The sequence below is a fragment of the Callithrix jacchus genome, chromosome 13, assembly GCF_049354715.1.
Source record: "Callithrix jacchus isolate 240 chromosome 13, calJac240_pri, whole genome shotgun sequence".
Lineage (NCBI taxonomy): Eukaryota > Metazoa > Chordata > Mammalia > Primates > Cebidae > Callithrix > Callithrix jacchus.
Window position 1 is genome coordinate 41863854 of NC_133514.1, and position 19993 is coordinate 41883846.

The following is a 19993-nucleotide window of genomic DNA, read 5'->3' on the forward strand; positions in this document are numbered from 1 at the left end:
AGATGTAAGCTCCGCCCCGGTTTGGTTTCCCTGTGACTCCCGCCAAGGGAGCCTCTTGAGGTAGAAACAACTATTAGACCAGACTCGTTTTCAGTTTTTAGAATGCCATGTCGGAGTGCAGTGGTTAGAATACACCCATTTAAGTGGATGAGCATTAAATCTGATTTCAGCATTTGGCTTATTAAAAATAAGTTACTGCTATCACATTGAACTTGAAAAAATTGTGGTTCTGTTTTATTTAATTTTGAAATTTTACAACAAATTTAACAAACATTTATTTAGTTAGTTAGCTGTTTATTTATTTTGAGACAGGATCTCACTGTTGCCCAGGCTGGAGTCCAATGGCGTGATCTCGGCTCATTGCAACCTCTGCCTTCCAGATTAAAGTGATTCTCCTATCTCAGCCTCCGGAGTAGCTGAAACTATGGACATCTGCCACCATGACTGGCTAATTTTTGTATTTTTTTGGTCGAGGTGGGATTTCACCATGTTGGCCAGGCTGGTCTCAAACTCCTGACCTCAAATGATCCACGTGCCTTGGCCTCCCAAAGTGCTGGGATTACAGGCATGAGCCACTGTGCTCAGCCAAGAAGTAACATTTAAAAAGATTGAATTGAGCCGGGCACAGTGGCTCAAGCCTGTAATCCCAGCACTTTGGGAGGCCAAGGCGGTGGATCACGAGGTCAAGAGATCGAGACCATCCTGGTCAACATGGTGAAACCCCGTCTCTACTAAAAATACAAAAAATTAGCTGGGCATGGTGGCGCGTGCCTGTAATCCCAGCTACTCAGGAGGCTGAGGCGGGAGAATTGCTTGAACCCAGGAGGCGGAGGTTGCGGTGAGCCGAGATCGTGCCATTGCACTCCAGCCTGGGTAACAAGCATGAAACTCCGTCTCAAAAAAAAAAAAAAAGATTGAATTGATGTGGCTGTTTCTACTTCTGTTTCTTCTGATGTTAAAAACTAAATTCAAATGACACATGATGGAAGTAGAGGATGAAGGGAGTAGTTTAAAAGACAGATGCTAGCACTTATCAGAAAGTGGTATCTGGTATTTTCTAAGCATTCCCTCCCTCTCCTTTTTTTTTTTTTTTTTTTTTTTAGTAGAATCTTTTTTTATTCAGAGAAAAAAAAAAAAAAGTTTTCCAACCACACACAGGAGGGGTATGAGTAGGGGAGGTGTCTGTTCATCCAGCCCTATCCCCCAGCCCATGTGATTTTGGCAGCAATAAGGGGTGTGGGGTAACGGCTGAAAAAATAAAATGGTGTATGTGTGTATGGGGAGGAAAAGGGTGCAAAGCTGTGGGGAGCAGTGAAGGGGAAGGGACAGAGAAGGTCAGTACTGGGCATGCCAAAGGTGGGAGGCCACTTCATAACATTTCTTATTGATCAAACCACCGTGGACACCTTCTTTGCCCATCAGCAGGACTAGCGTCTTGTCAGTCTTGGCGACAGTGACATTGAAGGTGGGGGCTCCACCGGTGCTCTTGGTACGAAGATCCATGCTAAATTCCCCATCCTGCAGCAGTGAGTCCCGGATAACTGAATACTTCTGGCCTCCAACCCCAGTAGGGATCGGGACTCTGTAGAGGCTGGGAGGGATTCGTAGGCACTGAGAGTGAAGGAAAAGGGCACTGGCCGGTAGGAACCGGCGGGACCCCTCCGCTTGCTGCGTAATGAGCCGAATCCGAAAAGAGGCAGGCGTCCAGTAGCTGAGACCTCGGTGGGAGCGACGCGATCTGGGTGCCCGGTCGCCTCCTCTTCAGGTCAAGAGAGCGCTGGTCCGGTCCCCTCACCCTATGAAAGATCAGCGAACAGGTGGCCTTGCTGAGGGAGAGACCTAGTTAAGCCACCGATAAGGAACCACCTGTTAACGCTTTCAAGGCAAGAGAATAATGTGACTTCAGACTCTTGGGTTTAGTTAAAAACGCACCTGCCACCTAGAGGCCAGGTGGCACCTCTGTCGCGGCAAGTGTCTCATCAGGTGGCCCTTATGTGGGTTCCTATATCTAGGAGGATAGTATTTATGGCTGCTAGAACTTTGATCCTGTAAAAACTGATTTGTAAACGAAGATAGAACTTTCACATAAAATCCATTTGCGTCGGCTCATGCCTGCAATCCCAGCGCCTGAGGTGGGAGGATCGCTTTAGGCCAGGAGTTCCAGACCACACTGCAAAACATAGCAAGACCTCATCTCTATAAGACCCATCGCATGGACAGAGCAAAAGAGCCAAATCTCGTATTTAAAAAATAAAAAAAAGGACATCGCATTTTCTAGAAACGAATTTGTGCAGATTTGGTGCTCAATTATTTTACAGTTTCCATGGAAAGCTCCTTTCCCCAGATGTTGGTACAAATTGTGAAATGCTATTCAGCAACTGAATCTTCACCAGTGACATCTGCTGTAACTCTTTCCTTTGAGATTAAAAAATGGACCTTTTTACTCTCTTGAAAAAAAAAATCTGTTAGAGGCATATCTTATTTTAGTGTGCTTTGCTTTATTGCACTTTGCAGATATTGCATTTCTTTTACAGATTGAAGGTTTGTGGCAACGCTTCATTGACATAAGTCTATTGGCACTATTTTGCAAACAGCGTGTGTTCACTTCCTGAATCTGGGTCATGTTTTGGTAATTCTCATATTTCAAACTTAATCATGATTACGATATCTGTTAAAGAGATCTGTGATCAGTGATCTTTGATGTCACTATTATAATTGTTTTGTTTTTTGCTTTTTTTGAGATTGAAGTGTCACTCTGTCACCCAGGCTGGAATGTAGTAGTGTGACCATAGCTCACTACAAGTTCAAACTCCTGGACTCAAGGGTTCCTCCTTCCTCAGGCTCCTGAGTAGCTGGAATTACAGGTGTGAGCCATCGTGACTAGCTTTGTAATTGTTCTGGGGTACCATGGATCTCCATTCATGTAAGATGGCAAACTTAATCTATAAATGTGTGATTTCTGATGGCTTCACCAGCTAGCTGTTCCCGCATCTCTCACCCTCTCCTGTATTCTCCCTAATCTCTGCGACACAATGATATTTTAGGCCAATTAATAACCTACAATTGCCTCTCAGTGTTTAGGTAAAAGGAAGAATCCCGCATCTCTCACTTTAAATCAAAAGCTAGAGATGATTAAGCTTAGTGAGAAAGGCAATGAGCAATTTTGACTTCCAAGTCTTATTTCTCAAAAAGAACATTTTGTAGGCCTATCACTACCTTGGATAGTTATTCCTCTGATGGATCTGGGCAAAGTAAATCGAAAACCTTATGGAATGGATTCATCGTTCTCGATGTCATTAAGAACACTCACAATTCACAAGATGAGGACAAAGTATCAACATTTACTAGAGTTTGGGAGAGGTTGATTCAAACCTTCATGGATGACTTTGAGGGGTTCAAGACTTCAGTAGAAGTAATTGTAGATATGGTAGAAATAGGAAGAGAACCAGAATTAGAAGCAGAGTCTGCAGATGTGATTAATTGCGGCACTCTCATGATAGAGCTTTAACAGATGAGGAGTTGCTTCTTACAGATGAGCAAAGAAAGTGGTTTTTTTTTTTTTTTTTAGATGCAGTTTTGCTCTTATCGCTCAGGCTGGAGTGCAGTGGCACAAACTTGGCAACCTCTGCCTCCCAGGTTCAAGCGATTCTCCTGCTGCAGCTTCCCAAGTAGCTGGGATTACAGGTGCCCACCACCACACACACCTGGATAATTTTATTTATTTATTTATTTGTATTTTTAGTAGAGATGGAGTTTCACCATGTTTGGAAGGCTAGTCTCTAACTCCTGACCTCAGGTGATCCGCTGGCCTTGGCATCCCAAAGTGCTGGGATTACAGGTATGAGTCACTGTGCCCAGCCTTTTGTTTTGTTTTGTTTTTTTGAGATGGAGTCTCACTCTTTTTTCCAGGCTGGAATACAGTGGCACAATCTCAACTCACTGCAATTTCCACCTCCTGGGTTCAAGTGATTCTCCTGCCTCAGCCTTCCAAGTAGCTGGAATTACAGGCACATGTCACCATGCCCAGCTAATTTCTGTACTTTTAGTAGAGATAGAGTTTTGCCATGTTGGCCAGGCTGGTCTCGAACTGCTGACTTCAGATGATCTGTCCACCTGGCCAGAAAGTGGTTTCTTGAGATGGAATCTACTCCTTGTGATTCCATGGAGTGAAGATCTTTTTTTTGAGACAGTCTTGCTCTGTCACCTAGGCTGGAGTGCAACAGCATGATCTCAGCTCACTGCAACCTCTACCTCACAGGTTCAAGTGATGCTCCTGCCTCAGCCTCCCCAGTAGCTGGGATTGCAGGCACCTGTCACCATACCCCAGTAATTTTTGTATTTTTAGTAGAGGCAGAGTTTCATCGTGTTGGCCGGGCTGGTCTCAAACTCCTGACCTCAGGTGATCTGCCCACCTCAGCCTCCCAAAGTGCTGGGATTACAGGCATGGGCCACTGTGCCCAGCTAGAATGAAGTTTCTGAGAACATTGTTGAAATGACAACAAACGATTTAGAATATTCCATAAACTTAGTTGATAATGCAACAGCTGGGGTTGAGCGAATTGAGTCCAATTTTGGAAGAAGTTCTGCTGGTAAAATGCTATAAAACAACATCTAGGCCAGGTGCAGTGGCTCACACCTGTAATCCCAACACTTTGGGACACCAAGATGGGCAGACCACCTGAGGGTGGCAGTTTGAGACCAGCCTGACCAACATGGAGTAATCCCATCTCTACTAAAAATACAAAAATTAGCCAGGTGGTGCTGGTGCTCACCTGTAATCCCAGCTACTCAGGAGGCTGAGGCAGGAGAATCACTTGAACCCGGGAAGCAGAGGTTGTGATGAGCCAAGATCTCATCATTGCACACTAGCCTGGGCAACAAGAGTCAAAATAAAAAAAAAAAAAATCTAATGCTATAGAGAAATCTTTTGTGAAAGGAAGAGCCAATCAATGTGGTAGACTTCACTGTTGTCTTATTTTAAGAAATTGTCACAGCCACCCCAGACTTCATCAATCACCATCCTGGTCAGTCAGCAGTCATCAACATGGAGGCAAGACCCTCCACCAGCAAAGAGATGACACCTCAGCAAAGGTTCAGATGATCACTAGCATTTCTTAGCAATCAAATGTTTTTAAATTAAGGATTATACATTATTTTTCAGACAGTACTACTGCACAGTCAATAAACTATGAACATAACTTTTATATGCACTAGGAAATTTTAAAAATTCATGTGACTCACTTTCTTGTGTTATTTGCTTTATTGTGGTGACCTGGAACTGAACTCACAATATCCAAGGTACATTTGTCTATAAATAGAATACTTATTTATTTATTTTGGAGGTGGGGTCTTGCTCTGTCACCTAGGCTGGGGTACAGTGGTGCGATCTTCGCTTGCTGCAATCTCTGCCTCCTGGGCTCACGCATCTCAAGTCTTCCCATCTCTGCCTCTCTAGTAGCTGGAACTACAGGCGCACACCACCACACTCAACTAATTTTTTAATGCTTTGCAGAGGTGGGGTCTCGCTATGTTACCCAAGCTGATCTTGAGCTCCTGAGCTCTTATCCTCTCCTGCCTCCAAAAGTGCTTACAGGCAGGAGCCACCACAGTCAGCCTGAATTATCTTTAACAGTGGCCAGAATCTGTATTGTAAAACATATAAGTGTCTTTAAATGCAATATATCCCTTTCTGTTCCATTCTTTGGCTACTAGTACTTCCTCCTCCATGTTTTTTGAATTATACCGATTCAGTTCCCCTACTGGACTTAAAGTTTTCTAGGAATAGATATTATTTTATCTTTGATCTCCAGAGTGTTCCCTTGCGGGCTTTAGAACATAATAGCCTCTTCACTACTACTTAGACAAATAAGTTAATCAATTATTCAAAGATTATTTAGTGATCTTGACACTCTGGAGGATGCAGATAGATATGAGAAATAGCTCCCATCTGAAAGAAGTTTCGAATGAAATAGAATAGACAGGACTCTTGATAGGCATGCAGAGAGTCAGGTAGACAGGTGAAAAGCAACAGTAAATTCTTGCTGTTTAAGGATGATGAAAATCAAAATGGTGATTCCAGGAGGGAGACCACCTGCCTTGTTCTCATCCTGAAATCTCCTCAGTGTCTAGCATTATTTCCTGCATGTGCTAAGTGTCTGCTGTTTGTGGATCGAATCAATGAACATGATACAGGCTGTGAGATTTGAATGTGAACTTAGAGCTCAGTCTCACCTCCTTGTGTTACAGATAAGAGTTGCCCTAAATGACGATCCCCTCCCCACAGACTCTCCTGTGCCTCCATTTCTCAAGACCAGGGTCATCCTTCCTCTTCTTGGCAAAGGCTTTGCTGACTATCTCCATGCAAAGTGACCTATGAATTCTTAGAGAGCTCAGGTTCTTTCTGTTTCTCTGTTTCTTCCCTTCCTTCTCCTTTTTCCTTTCTTTTGGGGGATTTTTATTTTCTTGTTACACATTGTCCATAATATTCACTTACAGTTTTTTTCTGCTTCTACTCTATAGCAGTTCATACAGCCTTTAAGATTTTTAAAAATTTCAAGAATGCATAATACAGAAAAGATGATAAAACAAAACCAAATGTCCACTGTCCAGATTTATCAAGTAAGTGTTCACATTTGCTTTAACTCTTTATTTAAAAATATGTAATAAAACTCTACAAATTCACCTGAGAGAAAATGCTCCAATGTTACCATAGTCATTTCCCCTGTGAAGGGAGGACATGGCGAAGTGATGGGACAGGCATGAAGCTTGGGAATGAAGTTATTAACTACCTCTAAAACACTGACAGCAGCTGGCCATGGTGGCTCAAGCCTGTGATCTTAACACTTTGGGAGGTCGAGACAGTGAGACCACTTGAGGTCAGGAGTTCGAGACTGGCCTGGGCAACATGGTGAAACAACATCTGTACTAAAAATGCAAAAATTAGACTGGCATGGTGCCACATGCCTATAATCCCAGCTACTTGGGAGGCTGAAGCAGGAGAATCGCTTGAACCCAGGAGGTGGAGGTTGCAGTGAGCCAGGATCATGCCACAGTACTCCAGCCTAGGGGACGGAGGAAGACTCAGTCTCAAAAAAAAAAAAATTGACAGCAACAGAAACACGCTGGAAGCTGGTTTCTATTCGTGCTGTCCTTTCATTTAACCACCAGACGGCTCTTTGTCATCTGGCTGAGGCTGTTGGGCACTGAGACACAGTGTCCTGTGTTTAAGCCTTGTCTCAACAACGAAGTTAACTGCAAGCATCTGGAGGGAAGGGGCTTCATCTCAGGCTTGTCTTCTGCTCACCACGGAGCCATATGGAGCATATTAGAGGCTTATTTCATTTTATTATATCATGCAGTTTCCATGAATAGGGCATATGCAGCTCATTTTTAACATTTTAAAAAGAATTTATCTCCCCAATTATGAACTTCGCAACGTCTTCATTCATCATCTCACAGCTAGTCTTCCCAAGAATGTTGTAAATGTAGCCAGTCAGATTTACATATGATCTCTAGCTTGTTTCCAAGGGATTCCCATTACAATGAGGATGAAAAATTGCCAAAGACCATTTCCAACCCATCTGCACATACTGTGCTTTAGGGATTCATTAGACACATTTTCTTTGCCTGTTTTGAAGATGAACTGTTGCAATGTCTCCGCAGTGGGGCAGATGTAATCTTCCCTGGCCTGATCCTCTGCAGATGCTCAGCTGCATGGTGGATTGAATGTCTCAAAGGTCAATAACTCTTCTATCATTTTTCATTAAAGTGCTTGGAGCGGGCAGCTCCTGCAGGAATAATTACTCAGAATCTGGCATATAATTCTTGTTCAGGCCAGCAAGTTAACCTTGAGAATTCAACTCCAAAGCCAGCCCTTGACAGGTTTTTGTGGGAGTTTCACCTCACACCTTGGAACAACTGAAACGTCTTAGGAAATCCATTATTTCCAAAGCCCGAGTTCCCAGGCTGGGTGCACAGAGGACAGTGGTCCCGGTGCCTGCCCCATAGGAAAAGGAAGGGAAACTGGGGAAAGGGAGAAACATGCCTGCTTCCTGGAATTGCTTTTGCTTCAAACCTTGCTTTCCTCTACATTCAGGGTGAGTCAAGAAAGCTGCCATTACTCTAAATTCTAGGCTCTGATAATGTAACCCAGCTCCCAAGAACAGCTGCAGCGTGAACCAGAACCTGGAGGTTCACTTGCCTCGCTGACCAACAGGATGCCTTGGTTTAAATCCAGTGCTGCTGGCCAGAGCTGGATGTCCTGAGGGACAGAGGCAGGGCAGGGTCTGGGGAGGCAGAAACAATGGTATCCCAGGTGGCTCATGAGGTCATGCTGGTCCATGACCTGCAAGTGTTCTCTGGCCCAGTCATCTGTGCAACCACCCGAGGAGGCTCTGGTTCAGCTGATCTCTTCATTAAAGTGCCTTTGATTACAAATAATTCAAACTATTCTGGTTGGGATCAACCAAAAAGAAGTGAGGTGACTCCAGGAAGCAAAATGCAGCTTGATAAGCCAGGCCTGCAGAGGATGGGAGTCCCCCAGCACAGGGGGCTACAGGGACCACTTCTCCAGAGCAGAGCTGTCAGATGACATAAAACTGCAAACGTGTGCAATATTCAGTTTTCTACTAGCCACATTTTTAAAAGGGGAAAGAGATAGGAGAAATTGATTTCCGCGATATATTTTATTTAATTCAATATTTAAAATATGATCATTTTAACACAAAACACAGAATACCAATGAAATATTTTGAATCTTTTTTTAAATATTCAGACATGGAAACCCGGCACATCTCTATGATGGAGCAGGATTGGGACACACTGATCCATCATCCCTGTATTTTACGGATTGAGAACTGAGGCCGAGGGTGTTTAACCTGCTTGCTGACACTGGCCTTCTTTGCCCTGCCATACAGCTGTAGTTTGTCGGGGTAGGGGTGCAGCTTTGGTGACTTTATTTCCCCACTCACTACCTTCTCAGTGAGTGCTCCCAGCTCCCTAGGGAGGGGTTGGCCCTTCCTAAACCCATGGAATGGAGGAACTTTGGTTATATATGATTCATTCCTGAATACTTCAGAATCCTGCTAGGTCACATCAGCCTTTCTGAGCCAATCTCAGACCCCAGGCCTCAGGGGTATCTTTTCTTCTCTTCCGTTCTATCTCCAGTTCTAGTGGAGTTCCAGTAAACCAGATGGTAAGAGGGGTGGGAGCTCTGATTTGTAGCATCTGCCTATTTTTGTGGTATAAATACTCCCACTGTGGCCAATTTCAAGCTATCAACATGACATCAGCCTGTCTGCAAAAATCCTGAAAATTTATCAACTGGGTCTTGAGACCCAGGGCAAGCTGGACCCAGCTCATCACTGCAGCATTACCAAAACATTGCCTCCCCTGAGCCATGCCTGTTCTCTTCTCTCACATCTTTCTGTTCCCCAGGGGTGCCGTGTGCTATGGACACTGCCTTTAGAGCTGGTCAGACAGGCCTAACGCGGGTCTGTCTCTTTCTCCCTTGGGTTTTTCTTTTTCTTTTTTTGACACTTGAATTAATGTTAACTAACTTACAGGATGTTGGAGAGGATTAGAGAAAATCCTTGTGACGCCCACATGTAGGAGGTACTCCATATATGCCACTATTAGCATTTTTCTTTTTCTATGTTTTTTTCTCTTGAGACAAAATCTCTGTCATTCAAACCTGGAATGCAGAGGCACAATCACAGCTCACTGCAGCCTCGACATCCCAGGCTCAAGCCATCCACCTGCCCCAGCCACCTGAGAAACTAGCACTACAGACAGGAGCCACCACACCCAGCTAATTTCCTTAAATTTTTTTGTAGAGACAGGGCTCTTATGTTGCCCAGGCTGTTCTCAAACTCCTGAGCTCAAGCAGTCCTCCCAGCCTAGCCTCCCAAAGTATTGGGATTACAGGGGTGAGCCACTGAGCCTGGCCTCCTTTTTTATTTTTAACATACAAAATATACAAACTCACACAGCCAGCCAGAACTAAAGCCAGCATTAGAACCCAGAAAAGCCCCTTCAAGGATTCCATATTAAATTGCCAAAACTGATTGGTTCAAGATGGTATGAAAAGTTAGACGTTTCTTCTGACCTTTGCATGTATCCTTTGGAGCAAGTTGAGGGAGAATCACAGGGAGCAGAGGTGAAATCATCATCAGGAATTGTGACGATGCTGAAATGGAAAATTATGTTAGGACCTGTGTTAGTTTCCTAGGACTGCCAGAATGTCATAACACGGGCTGGGTGGCTTACAACAGCAGAAATTTATTCTCTCACACTTCTGAGGCTAGAAGTCCAAAATCAAGGTGTTAGCAGGAACATGTTCTCTCCAAAATCTCTTCCTTGCCTTTCCTAGCTTCTCACAGCCCCCAGCATTCCTTGGCTTGCAGTAGCACAAGTCCACTTTTGCTTTTGTCTACAGGGGCAGGAGAGTGGTTTTCTCTCTGTGTGTCTCTCACTCTCACCCACTTCTCCTTTATAAGGACACCAGTCCTATTGGATCAGAGCCACCCTAGTGACCTCATCTTAACTTGATGACATCTGCAAATACCTTGTTTTCACATAAGGTCCCATTCACATGTACCAGGATTAGAACCTCAACATACCTTTCAGAGGACACACTCCAGCCCATAACAGATCCTTTGTGAGACCTCGATATTATAACATAAAATCTGTAATGTTATTCTGGGCATTCCAGCCTCCTTTCCCCAACCAAAAGAAAAGCTTTCTTGTTTGTTTTTGAGACGGAGTCTCACTGTCACCTGGGCTGGAGTACAGTGATGCAGTCTCGGCTCACTTCAACCTCTGCCTCCCAGGTTCAAGTGATTTTCCTGCCTCAGCCTCCCAAGTAGCTGGAATCACAGGGATGTGCCACCACACCTAGCTAATTTTTCTATTTTTAGTAGAGACAGGGTTTTGCCATATTAGCTAGCTGATCTCAAGCTCCTGACCTCAAGTGAAACTCCCACCTCAGCCTCCCAAAGTGCTAGGGGTACAGGCATGAGCCAAGGCGCCTGACCTACAATATCAAATCTCTAGATGTTATTCTAGGTCTTCCAGCTTCCTTTCCCCAAACAAGAGGAAAGCTTTTTTTTTTTTTTTTTTTTTTTTTTAAATTAGTGACAGTCTCATCCTATCACACAAGCTCCAGGCTGGAGTAAAGTGGTATGATCACAACTTACTGCAGCCTCAACTCCTGGGCTCAAGTAATCCTCCTGCTTCATCCTCAAGAGTAACTGTAACTACAGATGTGGAGCACCATACCTAGTTAATTTGTATTAATTTTATTTGTGTAGAGACGGAGTCTCACTGTGTTGCCTAGGCTGGTCTCAAACTCCTGACATTAAGCAATTTTCTTGCCTCAGCCTCACAATATGCTGGGATTACAGCTGTGAGCCATTGTCCCTGGCCTAGAAACACTTTTTTTTTCTTTTTTTCTGAAATGAATGTCTTTATTGCTTGTACCTTACAAATATGAAGACAATGAGGGACAGAGAACTGTCAGATAAATGACATCGCGCAGAGGAAAAAAAGAACCCCACCAGCCCGAACCCACCCCACCCCGCCAGGAACTGCATAGTACAGGAGGTGGGGTAGGGAAATCAAACCCGCAAAAGCTCAACTCCAAACACCCAGAGTCATTGCTGCGGGAGGTGGTGCTGTGGGGAGGGGAGGTGTGGGCAGACCAGCGCCTGGTTCCCGCTGGTGGGGCTCCTCCCACTAGGTCAGCACCCCTCCCCGACAGGATGAAATGCTCCGGCCAGGGATGGGGCCCAAGCCCACACACCATGCACACTGGAGGACACCACCAACACACATACGCACACACCCACACACATGCAAACACACCCACGTGTGCCTGAGTCACGCCGACACACGCAGTCCAAAGCATGCACAGGGGTCCCACAGCACTGACATGGACGTGCACTTGGTCAACCTTAAGGCTGCAGAACGTGGAGCCCTGGGGAGGGGGAGGGAAGACAGGGACTTAAGCACCTCCCTTCTCAGGGCCCCCCACCCCCACCCCTCCCTGACCAAGTCCATGGGGCCCAATACTGTCTGGTTTAAGATTGTAACAGCCGAGGCTGGTGCCCCTCTGTCCCCACAGAGAAGGGGGCAAGCCTAGCCCCCAGTGGGGCCAGGCCAGGCCCGGGGTCCAGCAGAAGGAAAGGCCAGCTGGAAGTAAGCCCTGGTAGGGCACGGGGCTGGGGGCAGGCAGGTTTGCCCCCAAGTGTCCCTCCTGCCTCATCCACAGGGTAAGGATGGCAGCTTGGTGGGGAGGAAGCAGGGCCAGGAGGCAGCATTCAGCCCGGCCCCTCCTGGTTTCCCACGGCACAGATCCTAGGACCTGGCTCTGTTCACCAGGAAGCGGCGCTAATCCCCAACCCTGCAGCTCCCCAGGGCCCCTGCCTGTCCCTGGATATTATTGCTTTTCTGCCCCCATGGGAGGACAGCGTGTGTGGGGTTGGACCCGCGCCTGGGCATTCCGAGCCTAGGCCACGGGGCCTAGAAGGCAGCACCACTGTCTCCCGGGTGCCGCGTCACAGCAGAAGGCAGGCTTCATCTGGAAGCAGCAGCACGGAGGCAGCCACAGGCGCCCCACCCGGGCCAGAAACCCAGGCAGGCCCTGGGCGCCATGCTTTACCCCTCACTGGGGCTTGTGTGGTTTAAAACTTGAATCTCTGCAGCCGCCCAACAGCCCGGGCCTGGGCAAGAGATGGAATCTCCCAAATGGGAGTTCAGGCACTAAGGTGAGGCTGGAAGCAAGGGGTCACAGGGGCTGCTGGGGTGCGTCTGGGAGGGGCCTGAAGGAGAACTGGAAAGCGGGTGAGGAGGTAGGGGTGGGGACACAAACCAAAAAGGCAAAGTAAAAAGTTGGAAAAAAGCTACCCTGCGGTGATGGCAGCGTGGGTGCATCCTCTGCTTGGGCAGACTGCTCACTCCCGGATGCTGGCCAAGTAGGAGAACTGGGGGAAGTGGGTCCGCTGGTCCAGCTCCAGGGAGCCCAGGCTGTCATAGCAGTCAGGGGGTGTGATTGTGATGGACTGGGCGGTGAATTCATCATTCAAGTACCATGTGTCGACCTCAGTCGTGACCTGAGGTTTGAAGGGTGGCAGGAGCTTCTTCTGGACCACATCCTGCCAGTTGATGCTGAGGAACAACCTGTGCTCCATGACCTCCTGGGCATCGCTGGGCCCCCCAAGCCTCTGCTTGGGGTCCTTCTTAAGCAGCCCGACTTGGCCTCGGGGCTAAGCGTGCACAGGAAACGGATCTCCTCCACGAGGATGAGCTTGAAGAGGCGCTTGTGGTTCTGGTTGTAGAAGGATAGGCGGCCACACATCATCTCGTACATGACCACACCCAGCCCCCACCAGTCCACTGCCCGGCAATAGTTTTCCTCCAGCACCTCAGGCGCCAGATACTCCAGAGTCCCACAGAAGGTTTTCATGGTGGCCCAATCACCGATGCCTTCTTTGCAGAGCCAAAGTCAGTGATCTTGATGTGGCCATCTTTGTCCAGCATGAGGTTTTCCAGCTTGATGTCGCGGTACACCATGTCCCAAGAGTGCAAGTACTCAAGAGCTGAGACGATCTCTGCACCATAAAACCGTGCCCGCTCCTCTGTGAAGACACACTCCCGGGACAGGTGGAAGAACAGCTCGCCATCGTTGGCGTACTCCATCACGAAGCACAGACAGTGGTGGGTCTGGAAGGCATACTTCAGTGCAGTGAGGAATGGGTGCCTGGTGTTCTGGAGGACCCGGCTCTCGCTGATTGTGTGAACGACTTCATCCTTGGCAATGATGACTTCCTTCCGCAGGATCTTCATGGTGTAGTAGCTGCCGGTGGCCTTCCCCCGCACCAGGATGACTTTGCCAAAGGTTCCCTTGGCAAGGAGTTTGAGATAGTCGAAGTCATTCATGGTCACTTTGGCCCGTGCCTTGCTGACTGCCACTTCCAACTCCTCAGCCACAGAGGAGTCACTGGGGGAGCCACACTTGTAGTCCATGGGGTCCTCGCCCAGGGCCCGCTGCTTGAGGCTGTTGGCGACCATCTGGATGGCTCGCATCCACTCCTCCCTCTCATCTGGAGAATCCACATGGAAGGTCCTCTCAATGACTGTGGTCCACTGCAGGCAGTGTATGACAAAGGTGTTGGGCCTCGGCCTCTCAGTCTTTATCAGCTGGCATTCTGCTACAGAGAAGTTGTTTAAGGGGGCAGGGTCTGATCAGGGGCCTCGGACCTCTCCTTGTACCCAATGAAGGAGCTGTCACTCTTTAGCAGGAAGTACCGTGGCCTCCAGGTCTTGATGTATTCACCGCGCTTGTGGAGCTAGCCTTCTTTGATGACAGACACCTTGTTCATGGTGGCAGCGTGGTATGCTGTCACCGAGCTTGGGACAGCTCAGGACAGCAGGACATGCAGGAGGCGCTGTGGACAGGGCACAGTCTGTCACCAGCGGCTGCCCAGCCTCTCCGGCGGGGCTCTACCCCCGCCTATCGCCACGCTGCGCTGGTTCCAGTTCCTTGTGTTTCCTGGCAGCTACGAAGGCAGCGGCGGCAGTGACGCCTCCTCCGAGCCAGGTCCAACAGATCGCGCTGCACGGCCTCCACTAGAAACACATTTTTAAATAATCCTAAATGAAATCAATGTATGTTAAATCTTTGTTGACAACAATGGAGAATCTGGCTCCCTTCTCAAACTCCCTCTGGCTAAATGTACTCAGCAAATCTGTATCTCAGCAAGAGGAATGTGAGCCCACCAATACTAAGAGGTCTGCCACAGTGACACAGCACTAGAACTGAGTCGGGAAGCTCGGATGTGTGGCATATAGCTTTATTAGGTTGGTGCAAAAGTAATTGCCGCGTTTGCCATTACTTTTAATGGCAAAAGTTGCAATTATTTTTGCACCAACCTAATAGCTTTCTTTTTTTGAGATGGAGTCTTGCTCTATTGCCAGGCTGGAGTGCAGTGGCAAAATTTTGGCTCACTGCAACCTCTGCCTCCTGAGTTCAAATGATTCTCCTGCCTCAACCTCCCAAATAGCTGGAACTACAGCCACGCGCCACCACGCCCGAGTAATTTTTGTATTTTTAGTAGAGACAGGGTTCCCCATGTTGGCCAGGATGGTTTCTGTCTCCTGACCTCATGATCCACCTGCCTCAGCCTCCCAAAGTTCTGGGATTACACTCATGAGCCACTGCACCGGCCCTAATAGCTTTCTTTCCAATCTTTTTCACACCTCCTCTACTTCGGCTCTCTTACACTATGTTTGTAGTTCACTCATTTATTTATTCAACAAGTAAGGATTCAGTGCCTATCACTAAAGGGCAATATTGGGTAGTATGTAAATCATGCCTGCATTTGCATCTGGCTCTAACTTATTGTTGTGTGACTTTGGGCAAGTTGCTTCACCTCTCTGTGCTGTCTGTAAAAAGAGAATATAACAATACCCATATCATTGAGTTGATGGGAGGGTTATACGTCATGGTACACATAAGGCACTTGCCACAGAGCCTGGTTAAGCACTGAGTACATGTCACTCATCAATATTTGCTGGTTACTAAGTGCCTGGCCCTGAATCAGACCCTGGAGACACCGTGACAAGAAAACAGACCAGGCCTGGCTCAAGGGGTTACAGTTCAGTGGAGACCACTGGTTTCCCAATGAACACAAGAACTTCAGATTTCAAACACGGTATTTTGAAAAATCTCATTTCTACAGGAATTACCTTGGGCCCATCAGAGTTTCTAACTTTGTGGCCAGATAGGTTAAGAGAAAATCATCTGAGCCAGTCAAAATTTTCCAATCCAATCCAATCCACTCCAATCCAACCCAATGCTTTGTTGCCATTATCCATACATAGGGAATTTATACGTAGGATGGAAGTGGGGAAAGGGGTAAGAGACAGGCCATTCATTTACTCTTCCCATAGGACTCTCAAGTACGGGTGCTGTTGAAATAAAGAAGAAAGAAGAGATGAAGGGGTTGACACAATTAGACACAAATTTCACCAATTTAAGCCTGAAAGCGATTTTCATCCATTCCACACATTCTCTAGGAACATTAAAAGAAAAATGTACAAACTTTTCAGGTCTCAGTCCAGTGAGAAACATCCCAACTTGAGTTTTACAGCAATCGTTCTGGCAAGTGGGAGGCAGCAGGTACTGAGACATGGTCAGTGTGACCCACGCCAGGAGGGCTGTGTTTCTGGGCAGCGGTAGGAGGCCTTCCAGAGTCAAGAGACAGGCCTTTGCCTCTTACAAGAAACTCCTCTTGTTACATATGTGTACTGAACCCATTTATACACTATCTTCTATCTGCAGTGAATCTATGAGCCAGTTCTGATTTCACATATCCAAGCACAAAATTAAGAACTATTTATATTTTGTGTTTTTGACTTACAGTTTTACTTTTTTTCAAGAGGACATTTTATAGCTGTCAGAGGCATGTGAACCAGAGCAACTCCATCTTGAATGGGGGCTGGGTAAAATGAGGCTGAGACTTACTGGGCTGCATTCCCAGACGGTTAAGGCATTCTAAGTCACAGGATGAAATAGGAGGCCAGCACGAGACACAGGTCATTAAGACCTTGCTGATAAAACAGGCTGCAATAAAGAAGCTGGACAAAACCAAGGTGGCCATGAGAGTGACCTTTGGTCATCCTCACTGCTACACTCCCACTGGGCTATGACAGTATACAGATGCCATGGCAACATCAGGAAGTTACCCTATGTGGTCCAGAAAGGGGAGGCATAAATAATCCACCACTTGTTTAGTATATAATCAAGAAACAACCATAAAAATGGACAACAAAATTGTACTCTTGCCACACTTCAGTCATGTTGTAAGTTGTAAGTGCATGGGAGAAGCACAAGGGGCGCTGTTGAGGGAGCGCTGCAAGTACAGGAAATAGATTCCCCTCTAGGAGTTAAACTGCAAAGCCAGCACCCACACGTAAAGCACAAGCACAAATATTGAGTACGTGTTGGCTTGGCAAAGAGGCTGTCCACTGGGGAAAATAAAGTTGAATCTCTTGCTCATCCAAATACAAAGATAAACTGCATACCACATTAAATGAATGTGGGGAGAGAAGATGGGAATTGGGATGAGGAAAGGGGGAATATTAATGAAACTAAAGCCAGAGAGGAGTCTGGTTATGATAGCGCACCATGAGCTGAGGCATGTAATTAACTAGACCCTCTTCATCTGATGTCCAACTGGATTAAATGCCCAAGAGTGAAAGGCAAAACCAGTATGGTAAGAGAATTGCAATGGATGAGAGACATCTTACCTCTAAGAAGTCAGGAAGCTAAGGATTTCTTAAATAAGCCCCTAGAAAGCATAAACCACAAAAGGGGAAACAATAGATTTAATTCTATTAAAATTAAGAATTACTGTTTTTCAAAAACACAATAAATGAAGTTGACAAATTGGTGGCAAATCTGGAAAACATTCACAATTTTAAAAATCAATAAGGGATCACATCTATTATAGGATAGGTGAGGAACCTTTAGCAATCAACTAGAAAAAGATGGAAACCCATAGAATGTGAGCAGCAGGTAGGAATTAGCAGTTGACAGAAAGTAAAGCCTATGTGGCTAACAAGCATCCAGAGTGTTCAATTTCACTGGCACTCAAAAGTGTGCAAATGAAAGCCACTTACCACCTTCCACTCATGAGAGTGGAGAAAGTGGGCAGTTAACCCTCTCAAGCACACTTGTGGGTGTGGAACAAGGACACCATTCTGAGACAGGATCCTGCAGTCCTTCATGATGTCAGGAACGCATCTGAGAAAGCTTTCCAAGGCCCACAGTGGATAAAGCATACACAACCAAGTAAGGGTGATAAACATGTCGGAGCAGATGAATGTGGGGAGAGAAGATGGGAATTGGGATGAGGAAAGGGGGAATATTAATGAAACTAAAGCCAGAGAGGAGTCCCGTAAGGCTGGTTATGATAGCGCACCATGAGCTGAGGCATGTAATTAACTAGACACTCTTCATCTGATGTCCAATTGAATTAGTTTTTTAATTAATTAGTTATTTACTGGGACTCTGCCTCATGAGTTAGATCATCCCTTAGCACTGATAAAAGGCAAAGCTGGTTTCAGCCAGGTCAGTCTTTGATGATGCCATTATACACCATGAGTGCGAATTGTTCCTATGGGTATTCATAGTTTAAAAAATGTTTGTCACTTCAATAAGTAGAAATGTACAATTAAATTTTAAAAGATACATGAAGATTTTAATATGACATCTTTCTTTCAAAGTCATATGTGCCAGGCAAGGTGGCTGAGTGGGAGGATCATTTGAGTCCAGCCATTGGAGACCAGCCTAGGCAACATAGGGAGACAAAAGAAAAATTAGCTGGCTGTGGTAGCTCACACCTGTAGTCCCAGCTACTCAAGAGGCTGAGGTGGTAGGATCACTTGAACCCAGGTCAAGGTGACAGCGAGCTATGATCAAGCCACAGAACTCCAGTCTGGATGACAGAATAAGACCTTGCCTATTAAAAAAAAAAAAAAAAAAAACTCCCTTGTATTTCTATAAAATGAAGATTTGCAACCCCCTTGCTGATCCCCAAGAAATCCTGGGCTGTCCTAGGTAGGGCTTGGTCAATGTGGTATGCAGAATAATGACCATCACCCCAAAAATGTCCATGTCCTAATCCGTGGAATATGTTACCTTCCATGGCAAAAGGGACTTTGCAGATGTGAATAAGGTGAAGCACCTTGTTGGGGGAGATCATCCAGGAATATCCTGGTGGGCCCAGTACAATCACTGCAGTTGAGAGAACCTCACTGGAAAGGATCAGCAGTGAGACCTGGCTGAGGAAGGGCGTGTCTTCCTGTGCACAGGACGCTGCACTACGCAGCCTCCAATCCATGTAGGGCGTTGACTGGATGGGCAGCTGGAGCATGGAACCAGGGCAGAACTATTTGCTTGGGAATACATTATAGCCCTTCCATTATCTTGTTTCATGACTCTCCTGTGCACACTCAATCTACCGATTGCAGAAACTATTTTATTACAAGCCACAGGGATCTCAGGCTCCCATTTATACAAAGGTAATGAAATATCAAACCGACCCAGGCTTGTTGCTATAACTAGCTTATTGCCCCTGTCAAAATAGTCTAGTTCATAACAGCTCTCCTTTGGCCCCCTGGGAAGCCCAGTCCTGCAGCCCTGGCTCTTGGAGACACACGGCACCCCTGGCTGGGCCCACATCCACCTCCACATTCAGATCTGAGCTGTCTCTCTGCAGATCCCCAAGCCTGGCCTGCCTTCCCTAGATTCCAACCAGAACCTCTTCCTTAAGCATTGCACCCCTTTCCATATCCCTAGGGAAATTACTTACTTACTTTTTTAAAAATGAGTTGAAGTCTCACTCTGTCACCACACTGGAGTGCAGTGGCACAATCTTGGCTCACTGCAACCTCCACCTCCCAGGTTCCAGCAATTCTCCACCTCACCCTCCTGAGTAGCTGGGATTACAGACACCTGCCAGCACACCTAATTTTTTTTTGTGTGTGTATTTTTAGTAGGGATGGAGTTTCACCATCTTGGCCAGGCTGGTCTTGAACTCCTGATCTCATGATCCACCCACCTTGGCCTCCCAAAGAGCTGGGATTACAGGCATGAGCCACCATGGCTGGCCAGGAAATTACTTTCAATACCTGCTTCCTTCTTTCTAGCCCCTTCCAGCTCTCTTGCCTTGGTCAATTCGAGCATTAAAAGCTGCTCTTTCAATGGTCCAATTTGCCTCAATTCATCCTCCCATCTTGTTTTGTTACTTCTAAAGCTTCCTTTTTTTCTTCCACTTCAAACACAGGCCTCCACTGCTGAGGAGGCATTTAGACCCTGTGATAACATGAGTGACATCTGCTTTGGGTCCCTGCCTGGTTCACAACCCCATTCTGACGGTAACTACCCCTGCTCCTAACCCAGGCCCAGCAGCCTGGTTGTTTTGCGTGTGAC

General features: G+C 46.4%; 2 pseudogenes across 2 annotated transcripts in view; one reads left to right on the plus strand and one right to left on the minus strand.

Annotated features, from left to right (window-relative positions):
* Positions 1–19993, plus strand: part of LOC100413607 (voltage-dependent T-type calcium channel subunit alpha-1H-like) — a 61015-nt pseudogene that overhangs the window by 32487 nt on the left and 8535 nt on the right. The window lies entirely within an intron of this gene.
* LOC144578969 (RAC-beta serine/threonine-protein kinase pseudogene) lies at positions 1753–14505 on the minus strand (annotated as a pseudogene). Its single transcript, XR_013525630.1, has one exon. The product of XR_013525630.1 is annotated as an RAC-beta serine/threonine-protein kinase pseudogene (transcript).